Source organism: Mobula hypostoma, chromosome 1 (assembly GCF_963921235.1).
Source record: "Mobula hypostoma chromosome 1, sMobHyp1.1, whole genome shotgun sequence".
In the NCBI taxonomy this organism is placed as follows: Eukaryota; Metazoa; Chordata; class Chondrichthyes; order Myliobatiformes; family Myliobatidae; genus Mobula; species Mobula hypostoma.
In genome coordinates this window covers 80,727,171-80,739,134 of record NC_086097.1, presented here as the reverse complement: position 1 = coordinate 80,739,134, position 11,964 = coordinate 80,727,171, and the positions used below count along the sequence as shown (strand labels likewise).

The 11,964-nt window shown below is 41.0% G+C and overlaps 1 long non-coding RNA gene across 1 annotated transcript; it reads right to left on the bottom strand.

Annotated features, from left to right (window-relative positions):
- Positions 1-3,794: 3,794 nt before the first annotated feature.
- On the bottom strand, positions 3,795-9,348 carry LOC134358089 (uncharacterized). Its single transcript, XR_010020804.1, has 3 exons — positions 9,033-9,348; positions 8,392-8,484; positions 3,795-4,370 (listed from the first exon to the last, which is right to left on the bottom strand). It is a non-coding gene; the product is annotated as an uncharacterized LOC134358089 (long non-coding RNA).
- Positions 9,349-11,964: the final 2,616 nt, after the last annotated feature.

Genomic DNA, 11,964 nt, shown 5'->3' with positions numbered 1-11,964 from the left:
TGGTTTTTCACCTGGAACCTACCAGCCTTCTCCTTTCCACCCTCCCCCCACCTTCTTTATAGGGCCTCTTCCCCTTCCCCATACAGTCCTGATGAAGGGTTCCGGCCCAAAACGTCGACCGATCTTTTCCAACGGATGCTGCCCGACCTGCTGAGTTCCTCCAGCGCGTTGTGAGTGTTGCTTTGACCCCAGCATCTGCAAATTATTTTGTGTTTAATGCAAAAGCATGTTCACACCACTACACAGAGAGAACTTTACAAAAATGTAAAATTGATAATGTGGGGAGAATAAAAAATGGGTTAGTATAAAATTAATTAATGCAGACTGAATGAGACATAGGTTCTATTTCTGAGCGGAATCTCTGTATAACTCTAATATGCAGAATTGACACAGATGTTTCAGTCCAGCTGGTTCATTTCAGGGGTGATATACTCTACATTACCTCCCCCCATCCCTCTGCATTTCTCCAGCATCTGCTTGAGCACATCTTTGCTGTTTATCTCATCTGTTTGTTGTAGCGCTTTCTGAATTCTCAGCACTTACTGGGTAAAGAAATTCATTCTGAATTCCCAGCTGGATTTATTAGTAAAAACGTTTTACTTATGGTGCCCAGTTATTAATCTCTCTGTGGCAACACCGTCTCCAATAAAAACAGAAAATACTTATCAGGTCAAGATGTTTCTAACAGCTGTGTAACAGTATCTCCAAATCTACTCTACAGATTTCCTTCCATAGGTCAATGGAAGATGCAATCTCAATGACTCTCCACACGGCTTTAGACCACCTAAGCAACACAAACACCTACGTTAGGATGCTGTTTATCGACTACAACTCAGCATTTAATACCATCATTCCCACAATCCTGATTGAGAAGCTTCCACAGCCCTCCAAGATGGGAAACACTAGATTCAACATCTTCTGCAATGCACTTGTTTTGAAATGACCATCTTGTATCCATGCCTGCCTTCAGTTAGTAATTTAAACAGGAGGTGAGCTAGCCCACAAGAGAGACTATGCACGCATAAACCTGTCATCATTTCCAACATCCCAAATCAGATCTATAGCAATATGGTCAAGTTTCTCAGTTGTACCAGAACACCAGAAAAGTTTAAAACCAGACAAAACAGCATTAACCTAGACACAGATCGGAGAAATCAGTAATTTCTCAGCAAAACAATCTTGCAAAGTCCTCCTCATAAAACAGGTAGTGCTGTCTAAATTGGCAGAGCTGTCTTACAGACAAACCAAGCAACAGCCTGAGTCAACACAAAAGCAATACCTTCCAGATGGCATGTCAGACACCTCCATCACAAACGCTGGGTATGCTCTTTCCCTGAGCAGAACAAGCCCACATAAGCAACTGGTACTATGGTATACAGAGGGAGGGGTAGGCCTCAACTCTGACTCTAGGCTCACCCACTTACTTGGGTTCTTATTCTGAACACTTTTGTAGGCAGCACAACTAGTAAGATGGAAACAGACTAATACTTCAGGGACTTCAAAACCATCTTCAAGAGGGAATTGGCAGCACCACCACTGATGAGGATAATCAAGTCCCACAAGTCCAAAGAAAATTTCCAGATTGGAATTATGATTGAGAAGTTGCAGAACCTGGGCCTCTGTACCTCCCTCTGCAATTGGATCCTCAAACTCCTAACTGGAAGACCACAATCTGTGCAGATTGATGATAAGATATCCTCCTCACTGACAATCAACACTGGCACACCTCAGGGGTATGTGCTTAGCCCACTGCTCTACTCTCTATATACACATGACTGTATGGCTAGGCATAGCTCAAATACCATCTATAAATTTGCTGATGATACAACCATTGTTGGTAGAATCTCAGATGGTGATGAGAGGGCATACAGGAGGGAGATGTGCCAACTAGTAGAATGGTGCCGCTGCAACAACCTGGCACTTAATGTCAGTACGACAAAAGAGCTAATTGTGGACTTCCAGCAAGGCAAGATGAAGGAACACATACCAATCATAATAGAGGGATCAGAAGTGAAGAGAGTGAGCAGCTTCAAGTTCCTGGGTGTCTCTGAGGACCTAACCTGGTCCCAACATATCAATACAGTTATAAAGAAGGCAAGACAGCGACTATACTTCATTAGGAAGAGATTTGTCATGTCAACAAATACACTCAAAATCTTCTATAGATGTATCGTGGAGAGCATTCTGACAGACTACAATATACAATATTCAATATACGTATACCGTAATTGATTCTTTTTTTCTCTTCTTCTTCTATATTATGTATTGCATTGAACGGCTGCTGCTAAATTAACAAATTTCACAACACATGCTGGTAATATTAAACCTGATTCTGATTCTGAATCCAGAGTGTCATCTAAGATTGCCATATGTGATATGTAGGAAAAAAGTCATTCAATAGTTCTCCTTTGAGATAGGGACATGAAACTATGCCTGTCTCTTGCTGATTAGTTGCTTCTAATAGCTGATTCTTTATTCTTTCCAAGTTTTCACAGAAAGTTGTGGAACACAATATTGTTGTTAAACACTTTTGAAGGACAATCAAGATATTCAGTATGATGAACTTTATCTGTCTCCTAGTGGCAAGTTAGATATAAATTCTATCTGATCCTCATTGTCAGTCAAGGAATGTTAGACACCTTGACAGTTAGATTTGCCTGATGCACTCTAGAGATATCTACCAGCTCCCCAGCTTCATCAACATTGTTGCTTTAGGTCCCATGGAATGTTTATTGATCTTACTTGAAATCTATCAAAAACATTCCTCTGTAAATGTATTGTTTTGGAAGTGACTGGTGGCTGAAATAGGTCACTCCCCATTGTAGCAAAGAGAAATGACCTTGTCAAGAAATGACACATGCAAGTCCTTGTGGCCAGCCATTCACTCAGGTGTTTACTAACCTGCTGTAATTGAATTTAGACTACGTGTTATCTACTGAATTTAAAGTATTGTAGCAGCATCGAGACATAGTAAGCTTCAACTATCTACCACATACCAGGTATTGGTGATATCAATAGGGAACAGGTAACTCTCTATAAGTATCTGGGCACAATGTGATGGGATGTGATGAAGCTTGTCATTCTTCATAAAAGATTGTGCAACCTTCTGGCAGTTCCAATTTTTATTACACTCAATCAACATAATAATCATCTTAGCTTTCAGATATTTCTTGGCTAATCTTATGACAGTTTTTGTCTGCCATTTACTAATAGTGAAACCAATCTTCATACAGTCGGAACCTGCAATTAAGCCAAAATTTTCAACACTTAATCTCTCATTTTTAAGGAGATTAGCATTAAAGAAATGTTATGTGACACTGAAACTGAGAAAAGAAATTGCAAGGATCAAGAGGATTATAATTCAAAACTTGTCAGTACTTCAGTGACAAACATTTGGAAAATGTCAACAAAATAATGATAGCAGCCACATTTTAATAGGGTTGGGTTGCCTGAGGGTTTAAGAAGTGAGCAAACACCAAGGGAACAAGATACAGGTAGGTTTCAACTAAAAAGTCTGTATGGAGGAATGGGCTGTGGAATATTCCACAGGGGTGAGATCTCCCTCCCAAAATGTGCTTCTTGATGATTACTTTGGGACACAGTCATCCAGAACAGACTCTTGCCTTTCGGACCATCATGTGCTGAAGCTAGCTGTCGAGAACCTTCATTTACCAGTACTTGGCATGCACTCTTGTGACTTTAAGTGTTCATCTACAGCAAGTTTTTTCTTTCCCTTCCCATACAAATTGTGTGCCAATGCTCATAGAAATGGTGATATTCGGTGAGGAGTTCAATTTGCACTTGCTGAGAGAAAAAAAAAACACTGAAATTTCTCATATTCCATTGAGCAATATTAGGATCTGGTTTTAACTGCAGATGTAATATGATGAGTAACTTCACTCAGCAGATGTTAGTGTTCCAAATCCCAACAGCAATACAGAGGAAAATCAGTTTCATTTGAACATTTGATTATGATTGCAGCACTGCGAGTTATAAATATCAGATTCAATTTGTGAAATGATGCAGTTTTATTACAATAATTCATGTGCATTCTGGGTTTCCAGCTGCAGCCAGTTTCATCAGAGTGTAGTAATCCACTTGTCCTTTTCTCTCAGCTTAATCCATTTCCTTTTTCACAGAGACGTCTTATTATCTTTGATCAAAATGGCTCCCTATGCTCTATAATTGCTCTTTACTACTGCTAGATAAGCCATGATGTGATGGTGTACTGGCCTCACTGAGGTGTTGTAACATCAACCAGACAGTCAGCCAAACACAATTCAAAAATGACATGACGGTCAGGGTATAGCCTCCGAGCTCCTTGGTTTTATTGCAGACTCAATGGTGTGACATAGGAATAAGGAGTGAAACTGAAAAATAACCATATAATATATATATAACCATATAATAATTACAGCGCAGAAACAGGCCATCTCGGCCCTTCTAGTCTGTGCCGAACGCTTATTCTCACCTAGTCCCACTGACCTGCACTCAGCCCATAACCCTCCATTCCTTTCCTGTCCATATAGCTATCCAATTTAACTTTAAATGACAACATTGAACCTACCTCAACCACTTATGCTGGAAGCTCATTCCACACAGCTACCACTCTCTGAGTAAAGAAGTTCCCCCCTCATGTTACCCCTAAATTTTTGCCCTTTAACTCTCAACTCATGTCCTCTTGTTTGAATCTCCCCTACTCTCAATGGAAAAAGCCTATCCACGTCAACTCTATCTATCCCCCTCATAATTTTAAATACCTCTATCAAGTGCCCCCTCAACCTTCTACAATCTAAGGAATAAATACCTAAATTGTTCATCCTTTCTCTGTAACTTAGGTGATGAAACCCAGGTAACATTCTAGTAAATCTTCTCTGTACTCTCTCTATCTTGTTGACATCTTTCCTATAATTCAGTGACCAGAACTGTACGCAATACTCCAAATCTGGCCTTACCAATGCCTTGTACAATTTCAACATTACATCCCAACTCTTATACTCAATGCTCTGATTTATAAAGGCCAGCATACCAAAAGCTTTTATCACCACGCTATCCACATGAGATTCCACCTTCAAGGAACTATGCGCCATTATTCCTAGATACCTTTGTACTACTGCATTCTTCAATGCCCTACCATTTACCATGTATATCCTATTTTGATTAGTCCTATCAAAATGTAGCACCTCACATTTATCAGCATTAAACTCCATCTGCCATCTTTCACCCCACTCTTCTAACTGGTCTAAATCTCTCTGCAAGCTTTGAGAACCTTCTTCATTATCCACAACTCCATCTATCTTAGAATCATCTGCATACTTACCCAGACAATTTACCACCCCATCATCCAGATCATTAATGTATATGACAAGTAACATTGGACCCAGTACAGATCCCTGAGGCACACCACTAGTCACTGGCCTCCAATCTGACAAACAGTTATCCATCACTACTGTCTGGCGTCTCCCATCCAGCCACTGCTGAATCCATTTTACTACTTCAATATTAATACCTAACAATTGAACCTTCCTAATTAACCTTCCATGTGGAACCTTGTCAAAGGCCTTATTGAAGTGCATATAGGCAACATCCAGCACTTTACCTTCGTCAACTTTCCTAGTAACCTCTTCAAAAAATTCAATGAGATTTGTCAAACATGACCTTCCACGCACAAATCCATGTTGACTGTTCCTAATCAAACCCTGTCTATCCAGATAATTATATATACCATCTCTAAGAATACTTTCCATCAATTTACCCACCACTGACATCAAACTCACAGACCGATAATTGCTAGGTTTACTCTTAGAACCCTTTTTAAACAATGGAACCACATGAGCAATACGCCAATCCTCCGGCACCATCCCCATTTCTAATGACATTTGAAATATTTCTGTCAGAGCCCCTGCTATTTCCATACTAACTTCCCTCAAGGTCCTAGGGAATATCCTGTCAGGACCCGGAGACTTATCCACTTTTATATTCCTTAAAAGTGCCAGTACTTCCTCTTCTTTAATCCTCATAGTTCCCATAACTACCCTACCTGTTTCCCTTACCTTACAAAATTCAATATCCTTCTCTTTAGTGAATACCAAAGAAAAGAAATTGTTCAGAATCTTCCCCATCTCTTTTGTCTCCACACATAGCTGTCCACTCTGATTCTCTAAGGGACCAATTTTATACCTCACTATCCTTTTGCTATTAATATAACTGTAGAAACCCTTTGGATTTATTTTCACCTTACTTGCCAAAGCAACCTCATATCTTCTTTTAGCTTTTCTAATTTCTTTCTTAAGATTCGTTTTACATTCTTCATATTCGTCGAGCACCTCATTTACTCCATGCTGCCTATATTTATTGTAGATATCTCTCTTTTTCCGAACCAAGTTTCCAATATCCCTTGAAAACCATGGCTCTCTCAAACTCTTAACCTTTCCTTTCAACCTAACAGGAAAATAAAGATTCTGTACCCTCAAAATTTCAACTTTAAATGACCTCCATTTCTATATTCCATCCTTCCCATAAAACAAATTGTCCCAATCCACTCCTTCTAAATCCTTTCGCATCTCCTTAAAGTTAGCCTTTCTCCAATCAAAAATCTCAACCCTGGGTCCAGACCTATCCTTCTCCATACTTATATTGAAACCAATGGCACTGCGATTACTGGACCCGAAGTGCTCCCTAACACAAACCTCTGTCACCTGACCTATCTCATTCCCTAACATGAGATCCAACACTACCCCTTCTCTAGTTGGTACCTCTATGTATTGCTGCAAAAAACTATCCTGAACACATTTTACAAACTCCAAACCATCCAACCCTTTTACAGTATGGGCTTCCCAGTCTATGTGTGGAAAATTAAAATCTCCCACAATCACTACCTTATGCTTACTACAAATATCTGCTATCTCCTTACAAATTTGCTCCTCCAATTCTCGGTCCCCATTAGGTGGTCTATAATACACCCCAATAAGTGTTACTACACCTTTCCCATTCCTCAATTCCACCCAAATAGCCTCCTAGATGAGCCCTCTAATCTATTCTGCCAGAGCACCGCTGTAATATTTTCTCTAACAAGCAATGCAACACCTCCCCCTCTTGTCCCTCCTATTTTATCACACCTGAAGCAATGAAATCCAGGAATATTTAGTTCCCAATCACACCCCTCCTGTAACCATGTTTCACTAATATCTACCACATCATTCTTCCGGGTATCAATCCATGCTTTAAGCTCATCTACCTTTCTTATAATGCCCCTTGCATTAAAATAAATGCATTTAAGAAATTTTCCACCTCCTACTCTCTGTTTATCACTAACGATGCAACCAACTTTACTATTTTCTTTTTCTTCCTTCTCCCCTACATCTGTCCCTACACTCTGGTTCCCCCTCCCCCCGATATCTAGTTTAAATCCACTGGAGCCTCTCTAGCAAACCTACCTGCAAGAATATTTGTCCCCCTCCAGTTCAGTTGTAAACCGTCTCGCTGGAACAGGTTCCACCTTCCCTGGAAAACTGCCCAATTATCTATAAATATGAAGCCCTCCCTCCTACACCATGTCTTCAGCCATGTGTTGATCTGCGCTATCTTACTATTTCTAAACCCGCCTGCACATGGCACTGGTAGCAATCCTGAGATTGCTATCCTGGAGGTCCTGTCCTTTAACTTGGCGCCTAACTCCCTGAACTCACCTTTCAGGACCTCCTCACTCTTCCTACCCATGTCATTGGTCCCTACTTGGACCACAACATCCAGCTGCTCACCCTCCCTCTTGAGAATACTGAGAACTTGATCCGAGATATCGCGGACATTGGCACCAGGGAGGCAACAGACCATCCAGGATTCTCGATCTCTTCCACGGAACCTCTTATCTGTCCCCCTAACTATTGAATCCCCGATCACTACTGCTCTCCTCCTTTCCCTCCTTCCCTTCTGAGCTGAGGGTCCCGTCTTGGTGCCAGAGACGCAACCACTGCAACTTGTCCCTGGTAGGTGAACCCCATCAACAGTATCCAAAATGATGTACTTATTATTGGTGAGAACGGCCACAGGGGTGCTCTGCTCATTCTATCTGTTCCCCTTCCCTCTCCTGACAGTCACCCAACTACCTGTCTCCTGACTCTTAGGGGTGACTATCTCCCTGTAACTCCTGTTTATTTCTGCCTCTGCCTCCCGAATGATCCGAAGTTCATCCAGCTCCAGCTCCAGTTCCCTAACTTGGTTTGTCAGGAGCTGCAGCTGGATGCACCTTTTACAGGTGTAGTCATCAGGGATGATTGTGCTCGCCTTGACTTCCCACATACTGCAAACAGAGCACTCAACTGCCCTAACTGCTGCCTCCATTACCTACTCTTAAGGTAATTAGATTTATTAAAGGAAATTACCTGGCCTTACCTCACTTGGAGTGAAGCTGGTCCTCAGCCTCTGCTTGCTGAAGTCTCAGGAGCCGAAGCCTTCCTACTCTGTCTCCCTCTACTCCGTCGTTCACTACAACGTCAACAACAAAATACAGTGCAATTACTGCATGTTCCATTCACAAAAGATAAGTAAGATCTTACCTATGTTTCCTGTAGATAAATATTATAAGATTCTGACAAATAAATACTACAGATAAATAATATGGGTAAACCATTAGCATCTAGATTTGTGTCTAATAAACTCCAAAATAACATTGTATTTCAGCAAAATCTTACTGATAACTTTAGCTCAACTTCATGCTTCTGCTGGGGAAACAACAGGATGGTTTTAGATATGTACCCCCTGGTAAACCTCAGGCTCGCTCAGCTCGCTTCCGTCTAGGGGGAGCAGCCTTTGGCCTCGCCAAACTGGGTAATCAAGTTTGTGTGGATGCTGTGCGTTGTGTCCCCTGTGTAACATCAGTACCCCAAAATAACATTCAGTCCACAATGTGCGGTTAAACGATTAAGATTTTATATTTAAGTATGGGGTTAGTAGAGAAACAAAAGAAAAGGAAAACAAATAAAGAGCGCCAATAATCTCATAAACATGTCCAGTGCACAAACGTTGGAGCTCACAGATTCCCTTTCGCTGATCCTCCTTCGCTTGTCGTCAACCATTGGGCTCCCGCCCCGAGCCCAGGCCCAGCGGGTCCCGCAACCATCTCTTCAAGCCACCTCTTCTCTCTTCATCCTCCTCGCGCCTTCTCCCCCGAAGCCCACGCAAACTAACAGCTTTCACACAGACAGAGAGAATAACATCTATCCCATTTGGTTAACAAATGAATAGAAGTCCCATTATCACTAATTATAATCCAAACATACTGCTATAGAGAACCACTGTCTCAGCAGTTAACAGTGCAGAGAAGCCATTTTATTCACCTAGGCAGTAACATGAAAGAGGAAACCCCTACAGATAGAAACTTCTTTCACTCTGAAAATAAACCTCTGGCCTACTTTCAGCCAATATGCTTTGCTACTTACTACTTCCTGGCTGCACAGGAAGTGACCCAATACAGATTAAAATAAAAGTTGAATGTGCTTAATCACATAGAAAAACATAAAAGAATTGTCCAAAGGGCAGAACAAATGTAATGCGTTAATACAACTTGCGTTTCCACTTTCATTTTTACCTGGATTTACTGCACAATTTCTAGCAAAAATGATTAGGTTTTGCAGCAGCCTTGGGCAGGAGAGTAAAGTTTTAGGGTAGAGCAGATGGGTGTGGAAGTTATCATGCATGCAGAAGGATCGGGGCTGGTCTTACTAACATGATGAGTGGAAATAGAGACAATTTGCTTGTGTCGGGTATATCATGATGAGATGTGAAGAATTCACTCATCTTAAGAGGCAGCTTCTCCTATCAGGGAGGTGGATTTCAGCTGCAACAGTCATTGGCTTATATTGTGCAAGTGAACGTGACCCAGAAGACGTTGGAAAATAGAAAAGTGTGGATGTGTCTGGATTCCAAAGTACTTCATTAGAGGAAGCAGGAGAATTGGTCTGTATCTCCTCAGGCATGGATTTGGAAGGAAGTAGAGGTCAGTGCCAGGTTTCAATTCACAGAAACATGGATGTGGTACCCCGGGTAGTGCTCAAGGTCATTGAGTACACATATTCCATAAGTAGCCTCACCGGCAGTTTGCCTGATATGTTAATGGTGCTTCTCGTCCCTCAGAAGCAACCTGAATTGCCGAGTATTTCCAACATTTCTGTTTATATATTGATGGGCATTGTTAGGCTCATGGGTTGGAAAGGGTTCAGGCTGGATACTTTAAAATTAAACTTGAACATTACTGTTAGGAAAGTTTGCTAAAATGTTCCAGGATATGATGCCCATGTGCACACCGAGTCAAGGCCAAATCAAACTCCTGCAGACCTTGACCTGCCACATATTCACTGAAGAACCAGATGGTTAAAATAAAATGGAGCTTAATGAAGACAAGCCAGAGTGAAAGAACAACAATAGTCATGCAGGAGAGGTCTGTAGTCTTCCATCACTGAGGTGGGATTAGGGTAGGCCAGGTCAGCTCAAACCCTGATAGTTGTAGGAAAGTAGCTGTTTCTGAACTTGATGATGTGGGGCTTCCAAACGCAGACGAGATTCTGCAACTTTTTTGATGATTTCAAAGTGACATCGAACTAGTGAGTTGCTGCCTATTAGTGAGCATTGCCTATTTCATAAGATCTAAATGCAGGAGCCCAATTTCTCACCAAACTAAATCTCTCATATGCAAATGCTCAGTGGACAAATTGGCATAAAATCGAAAATCTGGTTGAGAGGTGCCACATCACCAACCTTTTGCACAATGTAGGCAAAACCATAGAGCTAATTATCGACTACAGAAGGAAGAAGCTGAACTCAGTAAACTAGTCCTTATTATAGGAATGGTGGGGTATAGGGTCAGTAGCTTTAAATTCCTTGATGTTAGCTTATCAAAAGATCTATCCGGGACCAATGTGTGAGCATCATCACTAAGAAGGCACTTATTTAGAAGTTTTTCAAAAACTTTGACCAACTTCTATAGATGCAGAGTGGAGAGTATCCTAACTGGTTGCATCATGGCCTGGTATGGAAACACCAACGCCCAGGAATAGAAGAGGCAACAGAAAATCACGGGTACAGCCTCGTCCATTACAGGCAAAGTCCTCTCCACCATTAGGTTCACCTACAAGAAGTGCTGCTACAAGAAAGCAGCATCCACCAACGAAGACCCCCACCATCCAGACTGTGCCACTTTCTCTCTACGAAACAACGGGGAGGAGATAGAGAAGCCTTGGGTCCCACACTACCATGTTCAGGAACAGTTATTGCCCTACAACCATTAGGCTCCTGAACTGCTGTGGATAACTTCATTTTCCACTACTCTTAACTAATTCTACAACCTACAGACTCACTTTCAAGGACTCTTTACATCTCATGTTCTCAGTATTATTTTTATTTACATGGTTTGCCTTCTTTCGCACATCGATTGTTTGTAAGTCTTTGTTTATATATAGTTTTTCAAAAAATGTCATTGTATTTCTTTTCCTGTAATTACCTGCAAGAAAAATGAATCTCAAGGTAGTATATGGTAACATGTTTATTCTTTGATAATAAATTTACTTCAAAATTTGAACTTGAAATTTGAGCTTGACTGCAGACAAGGAGTGTTAGCAATATTTGACAATTAAAGGGCATCAAGGTCTTTATTCCTAAACAAAAGTAATGATTGTGTGAAATTATTTCTGAAGACCATTCACGCTACAGAAGAGAAGATGCAAATAGTTGGAGATCATTGTTCATGGAATTAGAGTGATGTCCTCTTAGCCACAAATATAGAATAGTAGAAGTATTCGGTAGTCACATGAACTTCATGTAAAGGTCAAGAGAACCAAGTGTGAATTGTATGAAAGTAAATGCTTTGCTTTGCCTAAGTAGGTTTAAATGGATTGTAACCTATCAAAGAAATTGAAGCAATTTCGAAGGCATGAGAACTTGGAATCATTCCAGTCTACAGAGCCAAGCCGT